Below are 12,718 nucleotides of genomic sequence, written 5' to 3' on the forward strand. Positions count from 1 at the left end.
TAATTTTAATTGTTGTCCCTGTAAAGAGGTTTGATACTATGTATTCAAACTCTTACATATCATGTATCCATTTCATGCAACCAGGATTACAAGGTTAGACTGTGTTAACAATCACTGCTGGAGTTCACATGGTAGATGAAAGATAGTCCCTGTGTTTCCTGTTCTCTTTTAATATGTGCATTTATATTAACAGCATGATTTAATGCATCACTTTAAAATTATATTGCACTTTGAACTGAAGTTAGTCAAAAATTAACATCTTATGTGTGCGGAACCATAATAAGTTTAACATTAAATTAAGGGTCATCTGTCTGTTGGCTAAAATGTAGTATTTGTGCATTCTAGCATGTCCAAAGCTAGGTAATGAGAATGAGAAGTGGGTCTCAAATGTTCCATTCATTTGCGTATTTTAACTTATGACTTATTAGCTTTAGAGAATTTTTTCCTGGTTACAACCCACTGTTGTGTTTATATTCTGAAGTTGCTGGATCCTTTATGATTCTGGTTTAGAACAAAATATTTGTACCACTGACATAGTGGCATGAGTTGCTCTGATCACTTATGACTCACACCAAAATGTAGTTCTACTGCATACTGTGAAATTGGAAAATGTGTTCTGCATGTGTTCTAATGGATGTAACAGTCATTAAGTATATGAGCCTTCTGACGTTGTAATCAGCTGTGATTCAGTCTGTTAAATATCCATGAAACAACATCTGCTTCACACAGTGACCTTCTGCTAAAGAATACTTAGCATCTATTGGTAGATCATAGTGCAGATCTGCCTTATTTGAAATGCGCCAGAGTAGTCTACTGCTGTTTAGCAACTAGCTTGTAATAATTTATTGCAGTTAAATAAAGCTTTAAAAAACTCCATTAAATAATTATAGGGATTATAAGCATTTCCAAAACCTTTGTGTTCTACAGAAATTACCCATTTAATTTCAGGGTTGGTTTGTTTAAAAAAGCTGAAATCTAAAGGCACATTAGGGGAGCTGTCAGATGCTATTTTCTGTAGGTGTTAATAAAACCAGATGAAAAAAATCTGAAACAAATTAAAACCAAGAGCAACTTTACCATCTGTGGTTATTGATTAGGACTTCGTGCATCAAGGGTCAGCTTGCTCTTAGAGAATGTCACTGAACACCGCTTGATGGAACAATGTGCAAATGTCTTAGGTTATGGATTTACATGCAGTTTTCTTGTTGTTGTTGTTTTGCGGTACACGGGCCTCTCACTGCTGTGGCCTCTCCCGTTGCGGAGCACAGGCTCCGGACGCGCAGGCTCAGCGGCCATGGCTCACGGGCCCAGCCGCTCCGCGGCACGTGGGATCTTCCCGGCCCGGGGCACGAACCCGCGTCCCCTGCATCGGCAGGCAGACCTTCAACCACTGCGCCACCAGGGAAGCCCTACATGCAGTTTCTAATGCTAATTCATCTACAGTGGATCCCCAAGAAATTGGTAGTGTGTATAGATGTGTATGTGCACATACCATAAATATAATGTTTCCATTTCTTTTTTCAGAGCAACCTGCAAACAACCAAGGCCAGTCCACCCTGCAGCCTCTGCCACCTTCCCACAAGCAGCACTCTGCGCAGCACCATCCATCCATCACTTCTCTCAATAGAAACTCCCTGACCAATAGAAGGAACCAGAGTCCGGCCCCGCCGGCTGCTTTGCCCGCCGAGCTGCAAACCACACCCGAGTCCGTCCAGCTGCAGGACAGCTGGGTCCTTGGCAGTAATGTACCACTGGAAAGCAGGTAAGCCTTGAAGTTGAGACTTTCGAAGTATTTGATTGTTAGGACCACACAATGTACCTGCTGGGAGAATGCATGTTTGACAACAGTCAGCAAACCGTATTTTTTAAATATCTGAAATGGAAAGATAAACTAGTCCGACCCTTTCCTCACCAAGAGAGATTTGCCATCCTTATACACTCTCTGTTTTGTCTTCTCTAGAAACAGCCCCAGATGACTGGTCCTCTTCTAGTTGCTGCACCAATGACCTTTCCTGTCCTTGTCACACATTTTGTAGCCTACAAGAGATGAGAATAAATGGCTTCAGTGAAACTTTCCTTTGCTACCATTTTTTTCTTATCTACAGATGATCAGGCATGTAGAGAAAGGGATGGAGGTGTAAATGTGATTCTCAGTCCCATGATTCAGTGATTATATTGAGCATCTACTTGGTTCCAGACATCCCTGCTTTTCACAGACTCCGTTTTGTCCATCACATCCTAAAATCGTAGTGGACCCCCACTGATGATGCTTCAGCACAAGTCAGAGGACCATCTGTTAAGGGTGTTTTAGTTTTTTGCAGCATGAGGGAGATGAGGGACCTTTAAGGTTCCTTCATCATTATTTCCATTCATTTTTAGACAATTCTATTAGAAAATTCTTCCTTATGATTCCTGAATTTTCCATCCTCTGGTCTTCATCATGCAGCTGAGAATCTGTAACTGTACAAAATCATTTTGCCCCATTTCTACAGCATGGTCCGCTCTCAGCATGGCCTGTGGACCCCTTCACTTCCAGAAGCTTCGCCAGATCAGTGCTCTTTCTCTGACACATACTGGTGTTTCAGTGAGGTTCTTAATGACTTCTAGCACATCTCAGGCCACAGTTAGCAACCTGCTCACATGAGAGTGTAGATCAGTAAGAGCTATTTTGAGCTAATTCATTTCATTTTTAAATATCTCCGGGTACAGAAAATCTTACCTTCTTCCTTTGGCCAGGACCTCAACAGTCAGCATCCCCTTTGTATCACGTATCACACAAGCAAAGAGTGTGGTGTCCTAACTCATGGGTCTCCTGTTGGCAGCTTTGCAGCAGTGTTCCTCTAACACTCCTACTGGTATTTATTTCTTTCCTGCCCTAAGGTTCCAGTAGGTTCAGAGAAAAAGACTCATCACCATATAAAGCCAGAAACCAGAGGGCTCTGGACCTCCTGGGAGGGTGCCCTGCCCTCTAGATCCCTGGCTAAAGTCAGCATTTAAATTAGCTTCTGGATGAAGAAACGGGTCTCATGATGAATAAATTGCTTTTTTTTTTTTTTTTTTTGCCATTAATTGCATGATCTAAACCAATTCTGCCCTGAGGACGAGCAAGCAGGATGTCCTGACAGTTAGTTGTCAACAATAACGTATTTCTGTCTTTTCTTTTACTCTTGACCTAAAAAGAAGTTTCCAAAGAATCCTTGTCTTTTCATCTACAGTGTCAGCCCAGAGTAGTTGGGTTTTATTATTTATTTTGTAATATTGAACACTCTTCTGGGAAAAATTCGGAAGTGCAGGAGAAGTAGGCAAACAGCAGGTTTTTTCACTTAAAGACAAAGAATCATGTACACAGATTTTTTTCTTAGCACAGAGCTAAATTTACTCAATGTCATTAATTAGCACACACTGAACAATCAACACTGATGCACTATTGTCATTTGGAAAAAAACTTATTAGGAAAAAAGTAATTTTCCAGTTGAGTCATCAAATTGAATATGGATAATTGCGTTGTAGTTGACAATAATTGTTTTGACAGATATTTATGAAATATGCCAAGTTAGGTCATCAGAAATGTGTTTAATTTAAGGGATGTGGTAGTTAGTACAAAAGCCTCAAAAACCAGTGATAGGAAAGCTGGTATTCCTTGAAGCCATGTCTTATAGAGCAGGTATTTGGAATAATTCGGGGGAAAGATAAGTGTGTTCTTGTTATTCCTCATATTGTGCTAATGAATATTTGCTGCTGGGAAGTTAGGGAAGAAAGTAGCTCCTTAGAGGACAACCCACAGTAGCTGTATGTGAAATTGTAGTTGATTTCTCTAAGTTCAGACCGTATGAGAAATCACTCTCAGGGCGATTTCAAAGCCGTACCATTTGAAATTCCATTTCAAAGCAATACCGTTAGTGAACCATCAGTGGAATTACATTTTATAGTTTTATGAATTGACATAGTAAGAAAGTCTATCAGTTGATACTCTCACACACATATACAGAAAGTATAATGAATTTGAAAATTGTACATCATGCTAAAATTTTTCAATCTGTAGTATAATTTTGTTATTTTCTCCTTTTCCAATGTTCACATCTTATAATATTACCAATGAAAAAAAAGGCATTTCAACTTGCAGGTACCCAGTGAATCAACCTGGGCAGAGGTGTGAAAATTTCCCACTGTACTGACGTAGTACCACTGTGGTTTCTTTAATGGTCTCACTTGGCTGGAACTCTTGAGGTGAAGAACCAGTCTTATTTATCATTGATTTTTCCTTTTTCAGTTAAGGTTCCCTATTGAGTATGAGTCTCAGTTTCAACTATATTAACAACTTTATCCAGACTTGTGTCTGCCTTTGACTGTTTTTTAGTCTAGTGTAGAGTTTCGTCTTTGGCAATTATTGCTATTTATACATAGACTCATCTTACTGATTGTCACTTTTCTGAAACTGTCATTTAAAGGTTGTAAGCTATAAAGATTGAAATTCAGTTCTGTGAGGATAAGAATCTCTGGGGTTTTTTTTCTCTTTGTCGCTTCCCCTTTTCTCCTTTCAGCATATCCTGATAATAGTTGGCTACAAGTGGCATGTAATAATCCATGAAAATCTCAAGTCATTTGCACCTAAACTTGGTACAAAAGACATAAAAGATGTGTCCTGTCTGTTTCAACGTAGCTTTCCTTTTGATTTAGTAAAAAGCGTGTTTTCCCACCAGCAGTTTCTTGCTTCCATAAAAGTGTGTATGTCCTTTCTCTAATGAATTTAGCCGTTGCCACTGCTGGAGACTGTCGATGTTACTGTGTCCTGTGCACGTCTACCCAGTAAACAGAGTAGCTCTGGTTGCCCATCTCCAGCGAGTTTCAGATCTAGAGTCACATCAAGATGCGAACAAGCATTTGCCGTTTATAAGCATATTCTTATTGTCTCATCATCTCCTAAAAGTAACAATCAGGGCCTAGACAGAGCACCAGTACTTGCTTAGAACTTCTCTGAAGACTCCTTTTCTTTGAGCTCAGTATTTCTCGTCCTTTGTATAATTCATTTTTAGGGCATCCGATAGCCTATAGCTCATCCTTTGTTTATTTTACACTTCAGCTGCTTCCGTACATAATAATAGCTGCTACCAGAATATAGAGCAGCTGAAGAAAAGTGTACACTTGACTCAGGATAGCACCACTTAAAGGTGCAGTACGGAGACTCTCACTGAGGATCCTGACCTTCAGCAATTGTAAAGTTAATTGCCTGCAAGTTGCTCGCTTACATACGTGAATTACGTAGCTTAGTAGTTACCTATTAGATGTTAACCAAGGGGTTCATGTGTAGCTGTTTAATAAAAGATTTATTAAAGTCTCGTTTATTGACGTCTACTTTGGCCTTGATAGTTCATTAGTCATGTTCCCATAGCTTTTTACCTTGTAGCTCAGCAATGCTTTGCTAATTATTAATGTATGAAATTGCATATTAAATTACCTTTTTATCATTGCATTTTTAATTCAAATATCAAGATGTCTTGGGCTGCTTTAATGTGAGATCAATTGCTACATCTTAAAAAAAAAAAAAACCTAAACAGAAGTATCATTTACTAAAGTAAGATATTCTCCTTTTTTTCCCCCTCTTTCATCTTCACTCTAAATGGTTCTAAGGAAAAGGAAAGACAATCAGGTCTGAGTCAGCCTTGCCTGTTAGAAGTCTAGGCAGCAACACACACGTCCTGGCCGTATAGTACCAGGGTGGAGCTTTCCCAGTTGAAAAATTGTACCTCCACCTACAAGCTGATAACCAGCTACCTTTAGCAAGGCAGTAAGTAGTAAGATCCTCCATAATTAAAGATACAGCTGTAAGTAGAATATATCTAGGAAGGTAATCTACGAACTTAAGTTTACTGAGTAATGCCATATCCTTTTGTTAAAGATAGTTTGAGGAAACCCAAGGACACCTGTGGGAAAAGAGAAAATCACAAAATACAGTGAAGAGAGGTAAAACCGAAGAAGCTAAAGTTACTGAATGTAAACTTCAAAATCAGATGTGGATCTAGGCTAAGAAATTCTTTTTTTTAATAGTAATCTTTTATTTATTCATTTATTTTTATATTTATTTTTGGCTGTGTTGGGTCTCCGTTTCTGTGCAAGGGCTTTCTCTAGTTGCGGCGAGCAGGGCCACTCTTCATCGCGGTGCGCGGGCCTCTCACTGTTGTGGCCTCTCTTGTTGCGGTGCACAGGCTCCAGACACGCAGGCTCAGTAGTTGTGGCTCACGGACCTAGTTGCTCCACGGCATGTGGGATCGTCCCAGACCAGGGCTCGAACCCGTGTCCCCTGCTTTAGCAGGCAGATTCTCAACCACTGCGCCACCAGGGAAGTCCTAAGATATTCTTAATTAATCTTTGAGAGTCTCACCATCTCCATTTGTTTAAAAAAAAAAAAAACCCAGTAAACTCATCTAAAATTACATACTAATGAATAGTAAAAATCAAGGGATTCCAGATCTCTTGAAATATTTCACCTTCAATAACTTATGGTATTTGTTAAAAGGCCCCTAGAGGGATATGTGTCCAGTTGTAAGAGTAACAGGAAGACAGAGGAAGATGGATGTGTGATGCAGGAGCATTTGCTAGGAGGTGTTTATATTTAAGACTTGTTTCAATTTGTGGCTTAAAAATTTTTGTCTCAGTGAGAGGAGGATAATTCCAGAAGCTGTCGCAGTCCTAGTTCAGTGCCTGTGTTCTATCGTAACCATATAATTTATCATCAAACCAGGACAATATGAGAAAGAAAGGGGACTGTGAACAGTTACACTGGAACTACAGGCATAAACTAAGGCTGTTGTGGGCAAAGAGGCATATGGTTACCCTACTAAGTTTTATTCCCAAGAGTAAAGTTACTTTGTAAGTTCAAATTATTTTATACATAAGGTAAATAATAACAGAGATCAAGTTAGAGGCAGTGGAAAGGCAGTCCTTGGTTGAATACAGCTGTGACTCCTACTTTGAAATCTTCTAGTTTCTGTTGCCAACATGTAGCAAATATTTAACCCTTTGTCAACCGCTTCACAGAGAAAGCTTCTGTTGGCCCCCAAAATGTGTCACTCCTAGAAATGATACATAAAATGGTCGTCTTTATTTTCTTCTCACAGTATCAAGAGAACAGGAGGGGGCATATACTGAAGTCAGCATGTTGAATGACTTTTTTTTCCCCAAAAAGTTCAAATTTAATTTCTTAAATGTAAAATGTTAAAGGTAAATCATATATTAACTAAAAATGTTAAGCAGAGATAAATTTTGATCCTGGTTTTACTCAAAGATCCATGTATCTCTGGCAACATTATGATTTGGTTTCTGAAACCATTCTCTTATACTGAAAGAGTTCTCATTCTAAACTAAAGTATGAGATAGAGATTCAAAGATGATTACGAAGTGAAAGCAAAAGCATCACTTTTAATACAAGATTGCTACCAACCAGTTTTAATGCTATAGTCACAATTTGGGTGTGCAGCAGGCAACATGCCAATAATTAAAATGAGAGAGTAGGCTGTGGGCTGATTGTGGCTCTAAAAGAAAGGTCATTCCCAGGAGTCCATATCGATATATATTCCTGAACAAAACCTAGTAGATCTAGTAGAGATATAAACACCGTTTAGCATCACGAGAAGAACATGTGCTTTGCAGTCAGACCTGATTTTTAATCGTAGATCCGTCATTTAAACTAGCCATGTAGTCATCTACGAATTATTTAATTATTTAATTACTTAAATCTGAGGTCAATTTCCAATGCAATAATAATACCTACTCATAATAGTGTTGTATTGAATGAAATAATGTAAACAACTCATCTGGCAGTAGGTGCTTCATAAATGTTTTTTCTAAGTGTGACCAAACAATAATAATAGTAATAACAGCCATTGCATAGGATAAGATGACCCAATTGCTTAACAGCCGAACGAATATCTTTTATTATTTGCTTAACAGCCAAACGAATATCTTTTATTATTAGGTAGCTCTCTTCTCTCCAGGAATGAAGAACGTATTTGTCTTAACTGGAATAATTATGTCTAATTTAACTTTATGAGTTAGGTAGTCCAAGCCTTAACCATAGTTTTACCAGAATAAAATCCCTTGGTTTTTTTTTTCCACTATTCCTGTCATTAAACAAAAAGTACATGAATTTTTGCAAGTCTGTTAATTTTGTTCTTGAGAAGAAAAAAAATTTTTCAAATTATAATGAAAGGCAACTATTCATAGCCCTGAAACATTTAGTTAACTAAAGTAATAAATGTTTGGAATGAATCCATAAAAGCCTTGATAGATGCATTGTCTTCACATCAGTCAGAAGTTAGACCCCAGTTATATTTAAGGTTTTTAAAGCTTTAGGTATCTTTTGAGTGTATGAAGTTACTGTACAAAAGAGTAGGAGTGTTATTTTGTTTAACTGAGGTGAACCAGTTTTTTTTTAATAGTAATTAAGATACCAAGAACGTATGTATTAATCATTTGCTGTAGGCCTTAGATGATTTTTGAAAGCATAATTCCAACCAGTTGCAAATACTGTATACTCTGATAATGTTTGCTTTTGGATAACCATCAATCTGTATAAAATATTCATATATGATACCCTGAATTTCCATAGTATCTAGAGTAATGAATTCTTAATTACTCCTAACACATTTCTGGTCGCTTCTCTGAACATGATCAAAGTAAAAGGTCATCTGTGCCATTACTCTGGTCATAGCTAATGACTGTGATTTAATCATAATCTTTTTCTGGATATGACCTATTCATTTTGAGACACCTCTCTTCTTCCTCGGCAACTGTTTTTGGAAGTTTTAAAAAATTCTTTTACTCTTCACTGATGTTGTCTGTGAAAATATGTTTCAGTCCTCTTTCCTTGATTTTGTGTGTGTGTGTGTGTGTTGTCTCTACTTAACATCATTACTACATGTTGATTTTATCTTTTCCTAGAATTTATTGTCCAATTTTAAAACTACGTGTTTATCTCTAAAATGGCATCCTCTGGTTTCATCGCCATTTAATATATACCCTGTCAAAGACAATTGCTTTTCTTTTCCTGCGTTTCTTCATTTTGCCTTGACATTCTTGTGCCTGTTTTATTTCTTTCTCCTTTAATTGCAAACCTGAGTCTGTGTCGTATTACAGCATTCTCAGAACCCTTTCTTCTTAGCCCATTAAGATTAAATTCTTGAACATGCAATTAGCCAACTAAGTTTAATAAATTCTATTTGATAACCCCTCTGATTCTGCTAAAACCCTCTTTATGATTTCTTAGCATCTCACCTCATATTCTGAACCACTTAAAATGCTACTACCAGAAGTCATCTTGTTCCAGTTACATCCAGCACTAATAGAATATTGCTTCTTTCGGGTCATGGTGTACTAGACACCAGATCTGGATTAAAATCTCAACATCCTACTAGCTATATAACCTTGGGCCAAGTACTCATACATTTTACCTCGTTTTCTCATAAAATGGGTTTGATGATACTTCACAAACATTTTATAAGTATTCCTTGAAATATCATATTAAAGTATCTGGCACTTCAGTTTCTTTTCTTTATTCTTTTCTTATGCTATACCTTTAAAAATAAAATAATTGAGTTAGCATTTATAAAGGTAAATGACAGCTACCAAGGCAGTGAAGGCAATGACAATTAACCAGGAACTTACATGCTGATTAATTTTTGTGAGCAATTAGGTAGCATTCTCAGCTTTGGAGCTAGGTATTTTGTTATTGTGAGAATAATCACTATATCCTCAGTTTAACTGGGGTGACTTCCTAGAGGAAATTATGAAGTAAATTTTCAAAGACAGGGTTTGTTTTAGAAAAAGCTAACAGTGATAATATGGGGAAGAAATTATCTGAGATAGTGGTGGAGTAGTGATACTTCATAAAATAAAGCCTGAATGCATTCATTCATTCAGCAGATGTTTATGAAATGTACCCGTATGAAAAACTCAAGTTTATTATGGAGGACCTGTAGAAGGTATGACTGCTTCTGAAAAAGATTGGACTATATATTCCAGAGCAAATTTCAGGGTTGGAATTGATTTTAGAGATGATCTAATCTTAACTTCTTTTTAAGGTACATGGAGATTTAGTAAAATGCCTGAGATCATGTGATCACTAGCATTCAGCTAGATCTCAGGTTCCAAATTCATTACCTTTTCTTCTTGTAGTGTCTCTACATTTTTTTTATTACATATGAAAGGGAAAAATAAAGTACACAACTCCAAAATATATGTATTTATCAAATTAAAAATTACACAGTTGTAGCAATGTACTAATCTTATGCATGTTATCATACATATATAAAACTAAAAATTGAAAGGATGAAATGAAATAGATAATATTTTTAAATAATTTTCTTTTATTTAAGTCTATTTGTTCATTTAGTAAATTATTTATTAAATATACACTTATGAAATAATTACATATCAAAGTCATCATACCTTAAACATTTTTCAATCCTAACAATTATATATACTTCCTTTTGACAAAGAAAAGTTGTATATATTTAGATTGTACAATTTGTCTTTTTAAGGTGTACATGATGATTTTATATATGTGTGTGTGTGTATAACTGAGTTAATTAACACACCCATCACGTCACATAGTTATCTTTTGTGTGTATGTGTGGTGAGGACACTTAGGATCTACTCTTTTAACAATTTCAAGTACACGATATAGTATTATTATCTGTAACGACCAGGCTGCTCATCAGCTCCCGACTTACTCACCTTATAACCCAAAGTGTCTCCCCAGTTCCCCCGCCTCCCAGCCCCTGGTCTTGGCAACCAGACCATTCTGCTCTCTGGTTCTGTGAGTTTGACTTCTTTTTTTTTTGGCCGTGCAACACAGCATGTGGGATCTTAGTTCCCTGACCAGGGATTGAACCCACGCCCCCTGCATTGGGAGCGCAGAGTCTTAACCACTGGACTGCCAGGGAAGTCCCAAAGTTGACTTTTTTAGATTCGACATATAAATGAGATCATACAGTATCTGTTGTAATTTGGCTAATTTCGTTTTCTAGCAAACTAATTGGATGTTGTTGAATTTTCACATTTTTAAGTAAACGAAGGCAAAACCCACTAAACTACCACGTTTTGCAGACATTTAAGCCGTTTAGAAAACTGATAATTGGCATAGGTGGCAATCATCCTTCTTGGCAACAAAATTATAATGAGAATAATTCCAAATGTACATTTAAAAAATATTCTCTCTGGACTAAGAGTTCCTTCAGAGAAGCAGTACTTTCTTACCCATTCTTGAATAATACCTGTACCTTAAAGAGACAGATAATTTTTTCAAAAATAAATTCTTGGTAGCATACTACTGACAGCCACTTGTCATCACCGTAAAGGTCAGCAAATTTGGACCCATTTTATATATTTAACCCATTTTTATGGTTTATAACTCTTTGGGGGTACTTTGCCATGAGCTCACTGGATAACCTTTAAGTGGTTAAAAAAGATTTTCAGGATCATTCCACTACTCGTCCCAGAGAATGAGTGAAGAATTTTGTATTGAATTAATCACACTCAAGCTGCAAAAGCTAAAAGGTGAGGACGTTACTGGTAACCCCTCCTCTTGGTGAGCTCTTTTCTCTGTCTCAGGATACCACATGGACATTAATGACTTCCCAGCAAAAGGACTGGGTGTAGGCTCCACAGTTAGTGTATTCAATAGCGTAAAAGCCTGGTATCTTATTTTTAAAATACGAGATAAATACAGATAAAAGGGTGCTTTACACATGCATTAAGATACATAGCTCATATGGCGACTACTACTATATTACATAACCGGTTAAAAACGTAAGTTTTAAGGACAAAAAGTCATGACTTTGCCCCTGTACTAACTTTGCCAAGCTAAGTCTCAGTTTTCTCATCTTAAAAAAAAGCAGAGTTTACAGTCACACAGAGTGGGGATTTTATGAAGTTTAAATTACATGATTTTTTCTTTGTAGACAGTAAATAGGTCCTCAATCAGCCTAACTTAAATCACTCACCACTCTTTGCACTGGTTGTTTTCTCTTTTGTTTTGTTAAATACTTTTTGTTCACTGTCACACATCTGATTGATTAGGATACCTTCAGCATCTCTTAACAACCCTGGAATTCTTTCCTTCTCCATCAACTGACATCGACACCTGAAATTCTTCTCTTTACCTATATTCACACTTCCTTCTCAAATTTATAGAAAGAGCTTTGCTGAGCAATTTTTAGCCATCAATAATTAAATGAATTAATAATTAAGTAGATTAAATCTTGTTCAAATAGCACATAGGAATTTTTTTTTTTAGTAAATTTATTTATTTATTTTTGGCTGTGTTGGGTCTTCGTTTCTATGCGAGGGCTTTCTCTAGTTGTGGCAAGCGGGGGCCACTCTTCATCGCGGTGCGGGGGCCTCTCACCGTCGCGGCCTCTCTTGTCGCGGAGCACAGGCTCCAGACGCGCAGGCTCAGTAGTTGTGGCTCTCGGGCCCAGTTGCTCCGCGGCATGTGGGATCTTCCCAGACCAGGGCTTGAACCTGTGTCCCCTGCATCGGCAGGCGGATTCTCAGCCACTGCACCACCAGGGAAGCCCAGCACATAGGAATTTAAAGATCTTTTGCATTTCCATCTTAATTTTAATATATTTAGTATGTAATAACTGCCAACGGTAGTGTAATTGATATCTATCTATCTATCTATTTATTTATTTATTTGCAGTATGCGGGCCTCTCACTG

The 12,718-nt window shown here is 37.3% G+C and overlaps 1 protein-coding gene across 7 annotated transcripts in view; it reads left to right on the forward strand.

Moving 5' to 3' along the window:
* TENM3 (teneurin transmembrane protein 3) overlaps positions 1-12,718 on the forward strand; it is a 330,131-nt gene that overhangs the window by 138,149 nt on the left and 179,264 nt on the right. For 4 of the 7 annotated variants that reach the window (XM_082608816.1, XM_082608817.1, XM_082608818.1 and 1 more), the window contains exon 2: positions 1,525-1,762. The gene's annotated coding sequence lies outside the window, so the exon portion shown is untranslated. Of the gene's footprint in view, positions 1-1,524; positions 1,763-12,718 lie in introns of those variants that run through there. The other 3 variants (XM_082608813.1, XM_082608814.1, XM_082608815.1) reach the window with 1 other exon arrangement.

This window comes from Mesoplodon mirus (assembly GCF_964341445.2).
Source record: "Mesoplodon mirus genome assembly, chromosome: 20".
NCBI lineage: Eukaryota > Metazoa > Chordata > Mammalia > Artiodactyla > Ziphiidae > Mesoplodon > Mesoplodon mirus.